This window comes from Schistocerca gregaria, chromosome 1 (assembly GCF_023897955.1).
Source record: "Schistocerca gregaria isolate iqSchGreg1 chromosome 1, iqSchGreg1.2, whole genome shotgun sequence".
In the NCBI taxonomy this organism is placed as follows: Eukaryota; Metazoa; Arthropoda; class Insecta; order Orthoptera; family Acrididae; genus Schistocerca; species Schistocerca gregaria.
In genome coordinates this window covers 1194780944-1194797749 of record NC_064920.1, presented here as the reverse complement: position 1 = coordinate 1194797749, position 16806 = coordinate 1194780944, and positions in this window count along the sequence as shown.

The window sequence follows — 16806 nt, the reverse complement described above, 5'->3', positions numbered from 1 at the left end:
TCAATGGACTGAAACATTGATTACTACTGAAGATACTTGTCGTTAAAAAGTAGCAGGAGAATGTGGATGGATGTTACATACAGATACGTATTCATAGATACTCCGGAAGCCACCGTACGGTCCGTGGCGGAGAGTACCCTGTACCACTACTATTAGTAATTTTCTGTCGCAAACAGAGCGAGGGAAAGACGACTGTCTATATGGCTCAGTGTGAGCCCCAATTTCTCATATCTTATCTTCATGGTCCTAGAGCGAAATGTATGCTGGCGGCAGAAAAATCATTCGGCAGTCAGCTTCAACTGCCAGTTCTCTAAATATTCTGAATAATGTTCCTCGTAAAGAACGTCGCATTCTCCCAAGGGATTCCCGTTTGCCGGCCGCGGTGGTCTCGCGGTTCTAGGCGCGCAGACCGGAACCGTGCGACTGCTACGGTCGCAGGTTCGAATCCTGCCTCGGGCATGGATGTGTGTGTTATGTCCTTAGGCTAGTTAGGTTTAAGTAGTTCTAAGTTCTAGGGGACTGATAACCACAGCAGTTGAGTCCCATAGTGCTCAGAGCCATTTTGATTCCCGTTTGATTTTCCAAAGCACCTTTGTAACACGTAGGTGTTGTTCGAACCTATCAGTAAAAAATCTAGCAGCTCTCCTCTGAACTGCTTTGATATCCTCCTTCAATCCGACCACGTCCAGACCCCAAACACTTAAGCAGTATTCAAGAATAGGTCGCACCAGCGTCCTATATGCGGTCTCCTTTACAAATTGACCACACTTTCCCAAAATTTCCCAATAAACCGATACCGACCATTCATTTACTCTACCACGGTCAGTTCAGTATATTATGATCCTCATTTGTTGAAACATTGTCTGATTAAATGTCGGAATCTGCCACATCGTCAGAAAGTGAGAAAAGCTGCTTTGGTACGTCTTCCTCTTTGGAAATGTAATTTTGTAATGAGAAGTACCTCCACTGAGATAATATCCCTAATAGTACACCCGTAACATATTTTCTACAGAAAATGGGAAACAGTGCTAGATGTATGGTCAACTTGGATGCAGCTACTATTCCAATACATTTGCACGTGTTTCCGATGCGGTAGGATGGAGCAGAAATATTCTTTTAGGCGTAATCGCCCAGAGTATTGCATGAAATATATAATGAGGATCTCGGAATTACTTACAAGTGCCTTTGTTCACAAACGTAAAACAAACATGAAATAACACTAAAATCATGTCTTCTGCCACAACACGGGAATTGCAGAAGCTTCACGAGCCTTTTTTGACCAATGACTCAAATCCGATGTACCACGTTTGGCATTTTTCATGAAATCTGTTCCTGTATTTAACGAACTAATGCAGCAACAGAACCAACCATGTGTTACATAATGGTTCAAATAGCTCTGAGCATTATGGGACTTAACATCTGAGGTCGTCAGTCCCCTGTACTTAGAACTACGTAAACCCAACCAACCTAAGGACATCACAGACATCCATGCCCGAGGCAGGATTCGAACCTGCGATCGTAGCAGCAGCGCGGTTCCGGACTGAAGCGCGTAGAACGGCTCGGCCACAGCGGCAGGCCAACAACATCACACAGCGGACCAAACGCCGGTTCTCATTTACTTGATTTAATTTTACGGCAGGACGCGGCATGCGTTACATGGAGTATGTGTTACATGAAGGTAAGGACGTTAAACTACAACAAAACGTTTCGTCGTATCATGAGTTATACACAGTTTCATCAAGTTTTTACAGTTTCTGTACAAATTACACTCAATTTGAAGCGAAAATCATAAGGCGCTAGAACAACTTTAAAAAGAAAGTTAAGGGGTGCATAACAAACGCTAAAAAGTACCTAATTTTTTTTTTAAATTTTAATTTTAACTTGTTTACAGAAGAAAATATGTTACGTTGATAAAGATAAAGGTACTTCGGTTCTCCATAATGCATTTAGTGCAACCACAGTAAAGGTAAACCACAAAATGTTGCTTGGAGAGATGCATGATGCACACTGTGCTGTCTTACAATATATCTATTCACAACCGGTTTCTATAATGGATCATCTTCTCAGTGGAAAAATGTCACACACGCTACTCAAACCCAGTGAGGTCTCGCAGTGGTTAGCACACTGGACTCGCATTCGGGAGGACGACGGTTCAATCCCGCATCCGGCCAACCTGGTTTAGGTTTTCCGTGATTTCCCTAAATCGCTCCAGGTAAATGCCGGGATGGTTCCTTTGATAGGGCACGGCCGACATCCTTCCCTATCCTTTCCTAATCCGATGAGTCCAATGACCTCGCTGTATGGTCTCCTTTCCCAAGAAACCCAACCCCCCTACGCTATTCAACCAGAAAAGCATACGCCATTGCTGACTTGGAAACGACCGAAATTGATACGTAATGCCATAATACCGGCTTAAGCAAGTAAAAAAACATTGAAAACATGTTACAGTAGCGAAGGGTACATACTGCTGTTACAATTTTACACGTTTTCAATGTTTTCTGTTTACTTAACTCGATATTATATCGTTAAGTATCGTTTTCTGTCAATTTCAAGTCAGCTGTGGCGTATACTTTTCTGTTAAATAACACGTATGACACTTGAAGGTTTCACAATAGATATTTCTCCAATGAGAAGATGGTCCATGATCGAACCCGGTTGTGAATGAATATATGGTAAGACAGCATAGTGTGACTCATGCATTTCTCCAAGTATGTCGATGCTGTTGACAGTCGCCTAAAAAAATGGCACAAAATGTTCCTGGAATATTTAAAGAGAGTTCTTTTGAAAGTCCAAAACAACGCAACAGCTCAATGCAATGCACGGACAGGCTCGATTGCGTATATGCGTTTGGCACACCGACGCAGCCTCGAATGGCAACGAGAACGTGAGTTTCTCGCTACAAGTCAAGTGAAATTCAATGCCTGACAGGGATTCGAACCTGTACCTCCTGCTAATCGCGGGCGGTCGCCCAACCCAGCCGCTGAATCCCGTCACGCTACCATCTGCGACCTGGTGACACAGATCTTTATTTGAGATTGACACTCATAAATTTGAGGTTAAACGTTCTGAGAGGATGTAGCGATTTCGTAGTCAACGACACCATTTACTTCATTAATTCAGTTGAATGTAGTGGTTCCATGTAACGGGTTTAACACGAATGCCTCAAGCAGACGCTGCACTGGTTGCGCACACATGTACTTTAACGGTAAGTAGCAAAACGAGTCGAGCATTCCTGAGTTATTGATGTGCTGCCCGGATGAATACCATAAATCTGCGAAGATCCGCTCCCGTCGGCACATGGAAGCATCATCCGGTCGCAGTTCCATTGAGCTTCCGAAGCACTTTTAATGACGGATGGGGTCTCCACTTTTAGGCCGCGATCTGGACTCTTTGGACACTAATAAACTGCCGGCGCCCCTAAATTACATCCTTAATTACACCGGAAAGGATGCGGTCAACTAAATTGCGGGCAATTACGGTGTCTGTGACGTCACAGGAAGGAAGCATCGGCGCCTCCAGTTGTGCCCGCAGAGGGCCGCTGACAGCTGCGACCGGTTGACCCAGATGGTCCATCCACGCCTGCATAGGGCGTCGTCCGCCTCGGTAGCTGCGCGGTCACTTAAGCGAGGGGGCCCGGGTTCAATTGCCGGACGGGTCGGAGATTTTTGCGCTAGGGGACTGAGTGTTGTGTGGTTTTCACGTTCATATCTTCAAGATTAATATTCCACTGCTGAGATGGCTACATGGACATACCTTGAAATCCACTAAATTAAATAATAACAATACACAATGTAGTCCTCAAGCTGATAGGCGTCAGAACAGTTCTGTTACGTCAGTGATAACACAGCCTCACCGTGACAGCTGCAGTAGGACTGGTGGTCTAACCCTTTTCTGACAGTTTTTCTATGGACAACATAACACTTTATTCTTTCTACACAACAATAACGTAGGACTTATAAAAAAGGCAAGAACAAAACACATGTATGCTTCTTTCCAATCAACGTGCGCCTACCTTCAAGAAGATTCTGTCACACAAGGTGTTTGGATATTCGTACTTCGCTCCCTGGGAGCATCTTGTGGGAACCGATAACAATGGCTGTTCCTGTGGACCAAGGAGAAGGCCACGTGTAACAGTTTGAGGTCGGCGGCTACCGACTCAGACGTATGGCACATTAACCATGCCCATAAAATATGAGAACTGTTAGTAGCTGACATGTGGACAGACTTAGTAAATCACTTGTTGAGGGGACCACATCTGCTTCGTTCTGGCTTAACTGCCGCGCAGGGTAGCCGCGCGGTCTTGGGCGCCTTGTCACGTCCGCGCGGCTCCCCTTGTCGGAGGTTCGAGTCCTCCCTCGGGCACGGGTGTGCATTTGTTGTCCTTAGCGTAAGTTAGTTTAAGTTAGATTAAGTAGTGCTTAAGCTTAGGGACCGATGACCTCAGCAGTTTGGCCCCACAAATTTCCAAATTTCCGGCTCAAGTGTACCAGAGAACATCGTGGTTCTGAGAGACATACTCCCTGCGTTGTTGGTTGTTTTTGTTCTTGTGGGACTCCGTCTAAGGTCTGATTTGACGCACCTCTTCCCACTAACGCAAGCCTTTTAACTGCCAACCCTCTCCAACAAACTTGCCTTAATTACCAAACTAGCTATACCTTGTTAGCTCAGCATATAGCCTACCAACCGCGGCCTTTCTTTACTCAAATTATCTCACAACTTCCTTTCCCCCTCGAGAGGAGAATAATTAGCAATCTATACACGTAACCTTAATATAAATGGTTCAAATGGCTCTGAGCACCATGGGACTTAACATCTGAGGTCATTAGTCCCCTAGAACTTAGAACTACGTAAACCCAACCAACCTAAGGACATCACACACATCCATGTCCAAGGTAGGATTCGAACCTGCGACTGTAGCGGCCGCGCGTTCCAGACTGAAGCGTCTAGAACCACTCGGCCACACCGGCCGGCCGTAACCTTCAGCATTACTGTGTAAAACAGTATTTTAAAAACTCTATTGTCTGTAATGGTTATCGTCAACCTTGTACTTCCTAAGGGTACACTCCAGATAAATATATTTAGAAAAAGAGTTTCTAGTACTTATAAATATACATTAGGGGTTAAAATACCTCATACCTTCAGAAAAGCTTATCCTGTTATTACAGCTCTGCATTTCGTATACTCTTTACTTTTGCCGTCGTCATTTATTTTGCTGCCCAAATAGCAGAACTTATCCACTACTTGCAGTGCCTCATTTCCTCATCTAATTCAGTCAGCATCGCTTTATTTAATCGAACTACACCCTATTATTCTAAGTTTACTTTTGTTGATATTCAACTCATAACTTCTTGTCAAGGCACTATCCATTCCGTTCATATTATCTTGCAAGTTCTTTACCCTCTCCTGTACAGTGAATATGTCGTTTACAAATTTTAAAGATTTCATTTCTTATGAACGAATCCCTCTTGAAATTTTTATTTCATTTCTTTTACTGCTTGTTCAACATATAGAATAAAACACATGCGGAATCACTACTTATTATAAATTACAGTCGCCCGCTGCTTTTTTTGTGGCTGTATGTGTTGCTAATCACAGGAATTACTGTGGGGATTTTTATACGGCTGTGACTAAGGGATAAACTCATTCACGGATAAGATATTGGTACTCCAGACAAGACGACAGGTGGTAGATATTAATGCTACCAGTATGACGCCGGGGTGTGTTGCTACTAGGCTCTAATCCTATCTGAATCGGCTCTCAGCTACGTCTACTGTCATGTCCTGTGACTATTACAATTATAGCCTGTCCATCTTAGCTATTAGTAAACCGCTTCAGCTATGTTTAGTCCCTTATTTTTAGATAGTTACAGTTTTAGTGAGATTAAACATCAGAGCTAAGAAGCTTACAAGCTTTCTGCACAATTATAGTCTTGTTTCTGTACAACTCGTAGTTAACTCTCTGCTCCCTCGTGTATTCCAATTGACATTGCCAAAAGTTTTCAAGGGGGGCTTGCTGAAAAGTAATACCTCAGGGGCATGAAAATGGTGCGAGTCACCAAAACTGGTAGCTGAATGAAGTTATGAAACAGAATAACGGCTGTTGGTATTTATTTTCTTCGAATATTAGTTTGGTGCACAGACGGTCGATTAGGTCCTAATGAAGACAATTGCAAATGTACACATGAAAGCCTGGAATTTTTTGAGTAGATGACTAATGCGTCACCTCTAGAGTTTGTCACACAGATGTTTGGAAGTAACAGTCCGTAGAGATATGAACTGTAAGCACCACTTACGGTCAGTTGTAGGTAAAGCAAACGGTAGGCTACTATTGACTCGTAAGGAATTGGGAAGCTGCACTTTGCCTTCGAAAATGAATGCATGAAACACATGTACAGGTCATATGATGTTCAAGTTGTGGAAGCCATATCAGGTCGGCATGAAAGACACTCCGAGCGTTCACGCTATCTAATCAAAAGCATCGGACGCCCTTATGTAATGCGGAAATGAACACTAGATGTCATGAGAGGCGGACAGTGGAAAAGGAGGCGGACAGCATTGTGCTGTCAGTAGATGCAGTACGATGAATGGGTAGGCCAGGTCCCCTCAGTGACTTCGAACGTGGGCTAGTTATTAGATGTTACCTGAGTAGAATATCTACCAGGAACATTTCAACCCTTCTGAAGCTGCCCAATCGACTGTTGGTGGTGTGAGTGTGAGGTGGGAACGCGAAGGAACAACACGGCTGCACCGAGACAGAGCAGACGCCACGCATTCTCGGACAGGGACCGACGTACATTGCGGAGTGTGACTGTAAAGAAATCGCATGAAACCAGTGGAAGGAGTCACTCGTGAATTCCTAAGAGCTACTGGCGATCCAGCTGGCACAGGGCTGGGCGTAGCGGTTATAAGAGAATGGGATGCAACGGTAGAGCGGCTCCTCATGAGCCACACATTTCTGTAGTCAACATTAAGTGATACGTGAGATGGTAAAAACAGCGGTGCGGGTGGGCAGTAAATGACTCTAAACAAGCGATTTGGAGAGATGATTCACTCTATACCCTCTGAAAATCCGGTGGATGAGTGTGGGTTTGGCGAACGGCTGGACATCGTGACCTGGCATCATGTGAACTGCCAGCAATCAAGTACACAGGAGATAGTATTCCCGTGTGGAGAAATTTTTCGTGGTTAGGGTGTGGTCCCCTCGTTGAGCCCGAAAAACGCCAAACGTGAAAGGATATGAACACATTGTACACCATTGTGTAGAAGAACAATTGGGATACGATAATTTTTGTTTCAGCATGACAATGCACACTATCATACAGTATCATCCGTGAAGCAATGGTTTTTGGACAGTAACATTCGTGAAATGGACTGGCCTCCCAAAGTGCCGACCTGAACCCAATGGAACGCCTTCCAGTTGAGTTCGGACGTTGACTTCACCGCATCGCCCTACTTGCCTCTTGAGCGGCAGTTGCTCCATGGACATCCTGACGCCTTACTGAAAGTATCCCCAGCACAACCCCGCCCGGCCAGCCGCGCGGTGTAACGCGCTGCTTCCCGAGAGGGAAAGAAGTGCCGGTCCCGAGCACGCAGCCGCCAGGCGGATCCATGTCGAGCTCCAGCCTGTGGGTGGTTTTTAAGGCGGTTTTCCGTCTACCTCGGAGAACGCGAGTTGGTTCCCCTTATTCGGCCTCAGTTACACTGTGTCGGCGATTGCTGTGCAAACGCCGTTTCCACGTACGCGTGCACCACAAATATTCTACCACGCAAACATTTGGGGTTGCACTGGTCTGGTATGAGACGTTACCAGGTGGTCCACTGGGAGCCGAACCGCACAATAACCCTGGGTTCAGCGTGGGGTGGCGGTGGTGTGGGTGGACTGCTGTGGCCTGTTGTGGGGTTGTGAACCACTGAGGGCTACGGAGGGACGAGGCCTCTCCATCGTTTCTAGGTCTCCTGTTTCATACATACATACATCCCCAGCACAGTTCTATCCATCATAAAGGCGAAGGATGGAAACACATCAGATTAATGTGCACTATTAGGCGTCCAGATGCTTTTGATCAGATAGCGTAGAAAGAAAGGCTATGCGAATGGTCATAGACGTATGAGAGTAACAGAAATGTATTTAAAAAAAAGAAATCTAAGTTGGCAGAAGACTTGAAGAAAGACACAGGATGCCTCGCGAAAACATCCTTACAAAACTTCCCTAACCTTTCAAAGCAGAAAGTTTGAGTATTCCTCACCCACTACGTTTCTATCCCGTAAAGGTCGCAAAGATGTAATGAGGTATACAACAGCTCTCATAGACGCATAAAAGCAGTGATGCTTCCCTCCATCCATCAGAGGATAGAAGTGTGGGCGGGTGAGGGATTGGATGAATTCGTGTGCCATATACGCACTCCGCCACATATCGTATTACGGCTTGGAGGGAATAGCTCGACACATGGCGCAATGAAGAGCAGCTTCTGCCGCACACGACAGCAAGGTGTAGATGCAGATGTGGATGTAGCTGTAGACGTAGACAAATAGACGCAAAGTGACGTGTCTGGAACGTTCTAGAAGAGGGGACGTCAACGGACAGTGCTCGCAGGAAAGTTTCAGTCCATACCCTTCTGCAACCAGTAACGCTTCTGTTAAAATTTTACTCCTCTTCAAACTGTGCCATATTGTAACGTAATTAAAGTAGTAGTGAAGCTTCGATCGCCATTCAACCTCCAGAAAATATCTTTGAATGATGCACTGTACCACCTGATAGGGCCACCAGCTACGCACTGCTAGCCGCAAAACAAAAAAACTATTTTTAACAAAGAAATTCGTCAAACAGGTATGCAGGAAAAGAAGTTATTGTATTTACTTTCGCTAGCAGTTCCGGCAATTCAATACAAAAAAGAATGTTGTTGTCGTTGTTGTGGTCTTCCGTCCGGAGACTGGTTTGATGCAGCTCTCCATGCTACTCTATCCTGTGCAAGCTTCTTCATCTCACAGTACCTATGTAACAACTTCTCAATTTGCACGTCTGTCTGGCGAATTTCTTTCTTAAATATTTAACCAGCAGCTGTCCCACGTCCACAGTGAATCAACAGAGGCCAAAAACTAATTTCCCAACCTCAATTCAAGAGTTAAATTATAATTATAGTTTAATTTGTGAAGCAGAGAAGAGGAATAAAAAATATAATAATAGTAATAATATTGTTTGTTTCTATTTAGAAATCAAGCTACGCTGTTACAAAATGCTTTGTCTCGTCGCTAGCTGATAGTACTCCGTAAAGGTTGCGCATGCTGTGCTGTAAATAAGCTCCCTCAATCCGAACACTACACTACTGGCCATTAAAATTGCTACACCAAGAAGAAATGCAGATGATAAACGGGTATTCATTGGACAAATATACACTCCTGGAAATGGAAAAAAGAACACATTGACACCGGTGTGTCAGACCCACCATCCTTGCTCCGGACACTGCGAGAGGGCTGTACAAGCAATGATCACACGCACGGCACAGCGGACACACCAGGAACCGCGGTGTTGGCCGTCGAATGGCGCTAGCTGTGCAGCATTTGTGCACCGCCGCCGTCAGTGTCAGCCAGTTTGCCGTGGCATACGGAGCTCCATCGCAGTCTTTAACACTGGTAGCATGCCGCGACAGCGTGGACGTGAACCGTATGTGCAGTTGACGGACTTTGAGCGAGGGCGTGTAGTCGGCATGCGGGAGGCCGGGTGGACGTACCGCCGAATTGCTCAACACGTGGGGCGTGAGGTCTCCACAGTACATCGATGTTGTCGCCAGTGGTCGACGGAAGGTGCACGTGCCCGTCGACCTGGGACCGGGCCGCAGCGACGCACGGATGCACGCCAAGACCGTAGGATCCTACGCAGTGCCGTAGGGGACCGCACCGCCACTTCCCAGCAAATTAGGGACACTGTTGCTCCTGGGGTATCGGCGAGGACCATTCGCAACCGTCTCCATGAAGCTGGGCTACAGTCCCGCACACCGTTAGGCCGTCTTCCGCTCACGCCCCAACATCGTGCAGCCCGCCTCCAGTGGTGTCGCGACAAGCGTGAATGGAGGGACGAATGGAGACGTGTCGTCTTCAGCGATGAGAGTCGCTTCTGCCTTGGTGCCAATGATGGTCGTATGCGTGTTTGGCGCCGTGCAGGTGAGCGCCACAATCAGGACTGCATACGACCGAGGCACACAGGGCCAACACCCGACATCATGTTGTGGGGAGCGATCTCCTACACTGGCCGTACACGTCTGGTGATCGTCGAGGGGACACTGAATAGTGCACGGTACATCCAAACCGTCATCGAACCCATCGTTCTACCATTCCTAGACCGGCAAGGGAACTTGCTATTCCAACAGGACAATGCACGTCCGCATGTATCCCGTGCCACCCAACGTGCTCTAGAAGGTGTAAGTCAACTACCCTGGCCAGCAAGATCTCCGGATCTGTCCCCCATTGAGCATGTTTGGGACTGGATGAAGCGTCGTCTCACGCGGTATGCACGTCCAGCACGAACGCTGGTCCAACTGAGGCGCCAGGTGGAAATGGCATGGCAAGCCGTTCCACAGGACTACATACAGCATCTCTACGATCGTCTCCATGGGAGAATAGCAGCCTGCATTGCTGCAAAAGGTGGATATACACTGTACTAGTGCCGACATTGTGCATGCTCTGTTGTCCGTGTCTATGTGCCTGTGGTTCTGTCAGTGTGATCATGTGATGTATCTGACCCCGGGAATGTTTCAATAAAGTTTCCCCTTCCTGGGACAATGAATTCACGGTGTTCTTATTTCAATTTCCAGGAGTGTATTATACTAGAACTGGCATGTGATTTCATTTTCACGCAATTTGGGTGCATAGATCCTGAGCAACCACCTCTGGCCGTAATAACGGCTTTGATACGCCTGGGCATTGATTGAAACAGAGCTTGGATGGCGTGTACAGTATGCAGCTTCAACACGGTACCACAGTTCATCAAGAGTAGTGACTGACGTATTGTGACGAGCCAGTTGCTCGGCCACCATTGACCAGACGTTTTCAATTGGTGAGAGATCTGGAGAACGTGCTGGCCAGGCCAGCAGTCGAACATTTTCTGTATCCAGAAAGGCCCATACATGACCTGCAACATGTCGTCGTGCATATTCTGCTGAAATGTAGAGTTTCGCAGGGATAGAATGAAGCGTAGAGCCACGGGTCGCAACACATATGAAATGTAACGTCCACTGTTCGAAATGCCGTCAATGTGAATAAGAGATGACCGAGACGTGTAACCAATGGCACCCCATACCATCACGCCGGGTGAGGCGCCAGTATGGCGATAACGAATACACGCTTCCAATGGGCGTTCACCGCGATGTCGCCAAACACGGATGCGACCGTCATGATGCTGTAAACAGAACCTGGATTCACCCGAAAAAATGACGTTTTGCCATTCGTGCACCCAGGTTCGTCGTTGAGTACAGCATCGCAGGCGCTCCAGTCTGTGATGCAGCGTCAAGGGTAACCGCAGCCATGGTATCCGAGCTGACAGTCCATGCTGCTGCAAACGTCGTCGACTTTTCGTGCAGATGGTTGTTGTCTTGCAAACGTCCCCATCTGGTGACTCAGGGATCGAGACGTGGCTGCACGATCCGTTACAACCATGAGGATAGATGACTGTCATCTCGACTGCTAGTGATACGAGGCCGTTGGGATCCAGCACAGCGTTCCGTATTATCCTCCTGAACCCACCGATTCCATATTCCGCTAACAGTCAATGGCTCTCGACCAACGCGAGCAGCAATGTCGCGATACGATAAACCGCAATCGCGATGGGCTACAATCCGACCTTTATCAAAGTCGGAAACGTGATGGTACGCATTTCTCCTCCTTACACGAGGCATCACAACAAAGTTTCACCAGGCAACGCCGGTCAGCTGCTGTTTGCGTATGAGAAATCGTTTCGAAAAGTTCCTCATGTCAGCTTGTTGTAGGTGTCGCCACCAGCGCCAACCTTGTGTGAATGCTCTGAAAACCTAATCATTTGCATATCACAGCATCTTCTTCCTGTCGGTTAAATTTCACTTCTGTAGCACGACATCTTCGTGGTGTAGCAATTTTAATGGCCAGTAGGGTAATTCTCATGAAAGTGTTTCTGCTCAAGAATCCTGCGCTACTCCTGACTGACATCAGACTTTTGTTCTCTTACCTCAGATTACGGAAGCACTGTCGTTACCCTCTTTCGGAGCATCTATCTATCGTTAAAACCGCAATTCTCATTTTTACAGGCAATCGAAGAAAACACTTGAGAGCCAAAAGTCCAAATATTATCAATTAATTTCATTACAATTGTTACATACCTTTATTCGTTTTTGGGCTCATACAAAAAAGACTTTCACAAAGACAGATCGTAGGGGACGCACCGCCGTACTATGAGAGGTCGTAGCGGAGGTGGTTTACCATTGCCTTCCTCCAACCGTAATGGGGTGACTGATGATGATGAAGACGACACAACAACACCCAGTCATAGCGAGGCAGGTAAAAATCCCTGGCCCGGACGGGAACCGAACCCGGGACCCCGTGCTCGGGAAGCATGAGAGGCTACCGCGAGACCACGAGCTGCGGACAAGGAAAAGGAGAGCATTTGGAGAAAATTAAAAACGTAACTTCTAAATGAATAGGTTTTTGTGTTACTATCTCAGAATTTCGTAAGTGACGTTCTCATATCCGATCTCGGACAGTTGGGACGATTCTCCTGCGACTAAGAGATAAGCGACTTTTTCCAGTCGTCACATGTGCTTGGGAGTCTCGCACCAGCCTAGTAACACAAGTGGTTTCAGAGTTATGGAAGAACGTCATGCTCAAAACGTATGTCCACAATATCGCAACAAATCCAACTGTTGGCCACTACTGGACATGACATTCCTCAGGGAGGCGGCGACAAGAACCCAGAAAAAAATGTACTGAAACCGACACCAGCTATAGAAGCCTATACTTTTAAATATTATGTTGCAAAGAACGAAAATTCTCCCGGACTAGCGACCACTCCGTGCTTGATAAAACTACTTTTACTAGTTATTCATTCACTGCACACACACTATTTAAAAGAAATTATCGGTTTCGGCTGTCATCGGCCATCTCTAGATGCTCCTGAAAAAACGCTGTACGATTCATAAAAGCGTAGGGAAATCCGCAACACGTGCGATCACTTTAGTCTGTGGTATGAGTTATGATTCGCTTCTTTTTGGGCATGATACGAAGTGTGGCCGATGACAGCCTAAACCGATATTTTCTGTTGACATTTGGTCTGATTTTGTAGTAAATAAATAATTTAAAGAAAACGGACATTAATTCGGGCAGTCATTTATCACAAAGGAGCCGATCACTCGTCGGAAACTTGTGAGGGCTTTACGCTCCAATTCTGTTCCTAAGACTCAAAAAGCGACGTGGCGATACTAGTGTGAAACAGGCGAGAAATAAAACAGTTGTCGTTTGTGTCTCCAGGTGTGCTCTGCTGTGTGGAAACAATTTACTAACTTCACTGAATGGCTGCCAATTACCACGGCTCATGGCATGTGTCACGGAGAAAATTAAATATTGGCTATTCTCATGCTGCCGTCTGGGTGGGAAAATAAATATTTACAGTAGACTTTAAATCATTTTGACAGTCTCATAACAGAGAAAATAAAAGGCGAATCCGACCTTGAAAAATAAGCTCTATCATAATTGGGAAAGTAATCAATGTCTTTTTGATAATTTCCAGTGCTGATAAGAGACCCGAACGGAAGGTTATTTATACTCATCAGATAAGCAGACTTATGCCTGTTAAGCAATAAACGCGGGGCGGAGCAAAGTCTCAAGCGTCAAAGCGGCCCTCCCGTTCCGGAAACATCACCACGAGAGTTATCGATCTCGCCACAATCGATATTATTACGTTGGTCGTGCGTGCGTGCTCCTGTTAATTAGTTTTCCGGCTCTTTCGACATCTCGAGTTTACCTGTCGGTATACGTATGTGTTCAGTTGCCTGTAGATATGTAGTTAAATTAGTCTTCGATCTTTTGTACATCATGCTGTAGGTAACACTAAAGGGAATAATCTTAGTAGCTCACAGTTGTTTTAATGGGCAGCATTCAGTTTCTGCAATCAAAGCAAGTGCCTTCAATAAGAGAACCTTTTAAGGTGTGTGCATTTGGAAAGGCTACTTACCAGTTCAATATTGCACTCAGAAATTGTAACGACTTCTAGAACTATACGGCAAACGTTATGTACAAGACTACGAACAATCTTAATGGCCGTGTAACGAAATAGTATTACTGCAACAATGTTGCAAATAGAAGCCCATGTTTACAAGCTTACTCGTGATGATCTGTTTCGGAATGCAGTATTTGACCGGCTTGCGTAAGCAGGAGTTGGTGGCGAGTTTCTGTTCACCAGACTCTGCACCAGTGTCGTGTATTACAGTGTGATGGGGAGCAGCCACGCGGTTGGTGGTGATTCGCGAGTCCGTCGGAGACGTTAAGCTTGGCGGTCCCCCTGGTGATCTTCAAGAGGAGTGGGCTATGTGTTGGCACTCGGATCACCCCCTACCTTCTCCCATCTTCATACAACGCGAACATGACACTACATGCCAAAGGCTGCATGTGCCATCGATTGAGAAAGACTCAGAATCAGGAGTGTGCATAAAATTGTAATAGCGTCCTTCTATCGACCGCCAGACTCACCTCCTGATGTAACCGAAAACTTTATGGAAAATCTCAGTTCGCCTGCACGTACGTTCCCCAATCATATTCTAATCCAACAATCAACTGGGGTAATTATAGGTTTTTTAGTGATGGGCTTCACAAGATACTCGGGGAAAAATTACAAAATGTCTTCTCTAAAACCTTTCTAGAACAGATATACATGCATACATCTTCTGTCGGGTACTGAGATAGCAGCTGATATGTTTATGTGCAATAATGGTGATACCTTCAGCTGTATCTAATGGTTTTTATTTACTTACGTTTATTAACGACTGGTTTCGATGGTACGATTCACTATCTTCAGGTTCCTAGGTACAGCAACTACATTATTCAGCACACTATACAAAAGGATAGTATTAAAATAGTGGAAATATTACCGATATACAGTATCAAGTTAGTAAATATTATTATTTTAAAAAAAGAAGCAAACAGCTTACAATGTATTCGATGAGATTTCGGGATTGCAGCCGGATCACGTTGACTTCTTGCCACGATATTTCGGCTGGCAATCGTCCAGCCATCTTCAGGTGAGTGTGCGTCACTGGAGACTGCAAGTTCCGGGAGTCAGCTTTATAGCAAAAAATTGGCGCGAAAACGCATGCGCATTGGCCACCGTCACAGGAGCGTCCTCTGTCGAAGTCCGCGCCCTCTGGAGCTACTGTTCTATCTTTGGAGCGCAGGCACATGCGTAAAGGTGAAAACTACATGTCCGCCCTCTGTCGGAATGCGCGCCCGCGTCGATAAAGACAGACGTCAGATGTCGCTAGACGTGTCATTTAGAATAAACCGTCTTCTCTCAGAGGAAATTAGAGAGATCACCGGGTCCCAAGCCTTGTCCAGTTGAAAACCGCCGTCACGATTTATAAGATTTTGCGCTAGGCGTATTTCCACAGATTCTTTAATAACGGAATCCCAAAAAGTTTTCGCTGGGGCCAAGATTTTCGTGGCCGAAAATTCCATAGCGTGTCCTGTGGTAATACAATGCTCAGCTACGGCCGACTTACTGGGCTGCAAAAGGCGAGTGTGGCGTTCGTGTTCAACGTGCGTTGAACACGAACGCCACACTCGCCTTTTGCAGCCCAGTAAGTCGGCCGTAGCTGAGCATTGTATTACCACAGGACACGCTATGGAATTTTCGGCCACGAAAATCTTGGCCCCAGCGAAAACTTTTTGGGATTCCGTTATTAAAGAATCTGTGGAAATACGCCTAGCGCAAAATCTTATAAATCGTGACGGCGGTTTTCAACTGGACAAGGCTTGGGACCCGGTGATCTCTCTAATTTCCTCTGAGAGAAGACGGTTTATTCTAAATGACACGTCTAGCGACATCTGACGTCTGTCTTTATCGACGCGGGCGCGCATTCCGACAGAGGGCGGACATGTAGTTTTCACCTTTACGCATGTGCCTGCGCTCCAAAGATAGAACAGTAGCTCCAGAGGGCGCGGACTTCGACAGAGGACGCTCCTGTGACGGTGGCCAATGCGCATGCGTTTTCGCGCCAATTTTTTGCTATAAAGCTGACTCCCGGAACTTGCAGTCTCCAGTGACGCACACTCACCTGAAGATGGCTGGACGATTGCCAGCCGAAATATCGTGGCAAGAAGTCAACGTGATCCGGCTGCAATCCCGAAATCTCATCGAATACTCAGTACGCCGGGAAAACTTCAAGAATCACAGCTTACAATGTAGTATGTAGGGGTTGTCGAGCAGTGTGTTACTCTTGTATAACAGTACATTTACGTCGTAGTCGGTTCGAATTGAGATGTTAATAAACTACCCGTATAGGTTAGAAATACTATTTGTAATATAACGGGGCGAACACACGATGTTCCACACACTTTGTCCAAATAAGGCAGGTATGCGAATTGGAGTGGAGCTTCTGTAAGTGTGGTACATTGTAACAGCGAGACCTTATTTCGTCGACGTAACAAAATATAATCTGGTAAAGGGGAAAATAATTCTACATGTGTTTGAAGCGAGAAACGGATTGTTCGTCTCACACAAACACATCATTTCTCTGTCTACCTGCTTATCTGCGTGGTAACGTGTTTGTGCACCAAACAGCATGAACGCGATCGA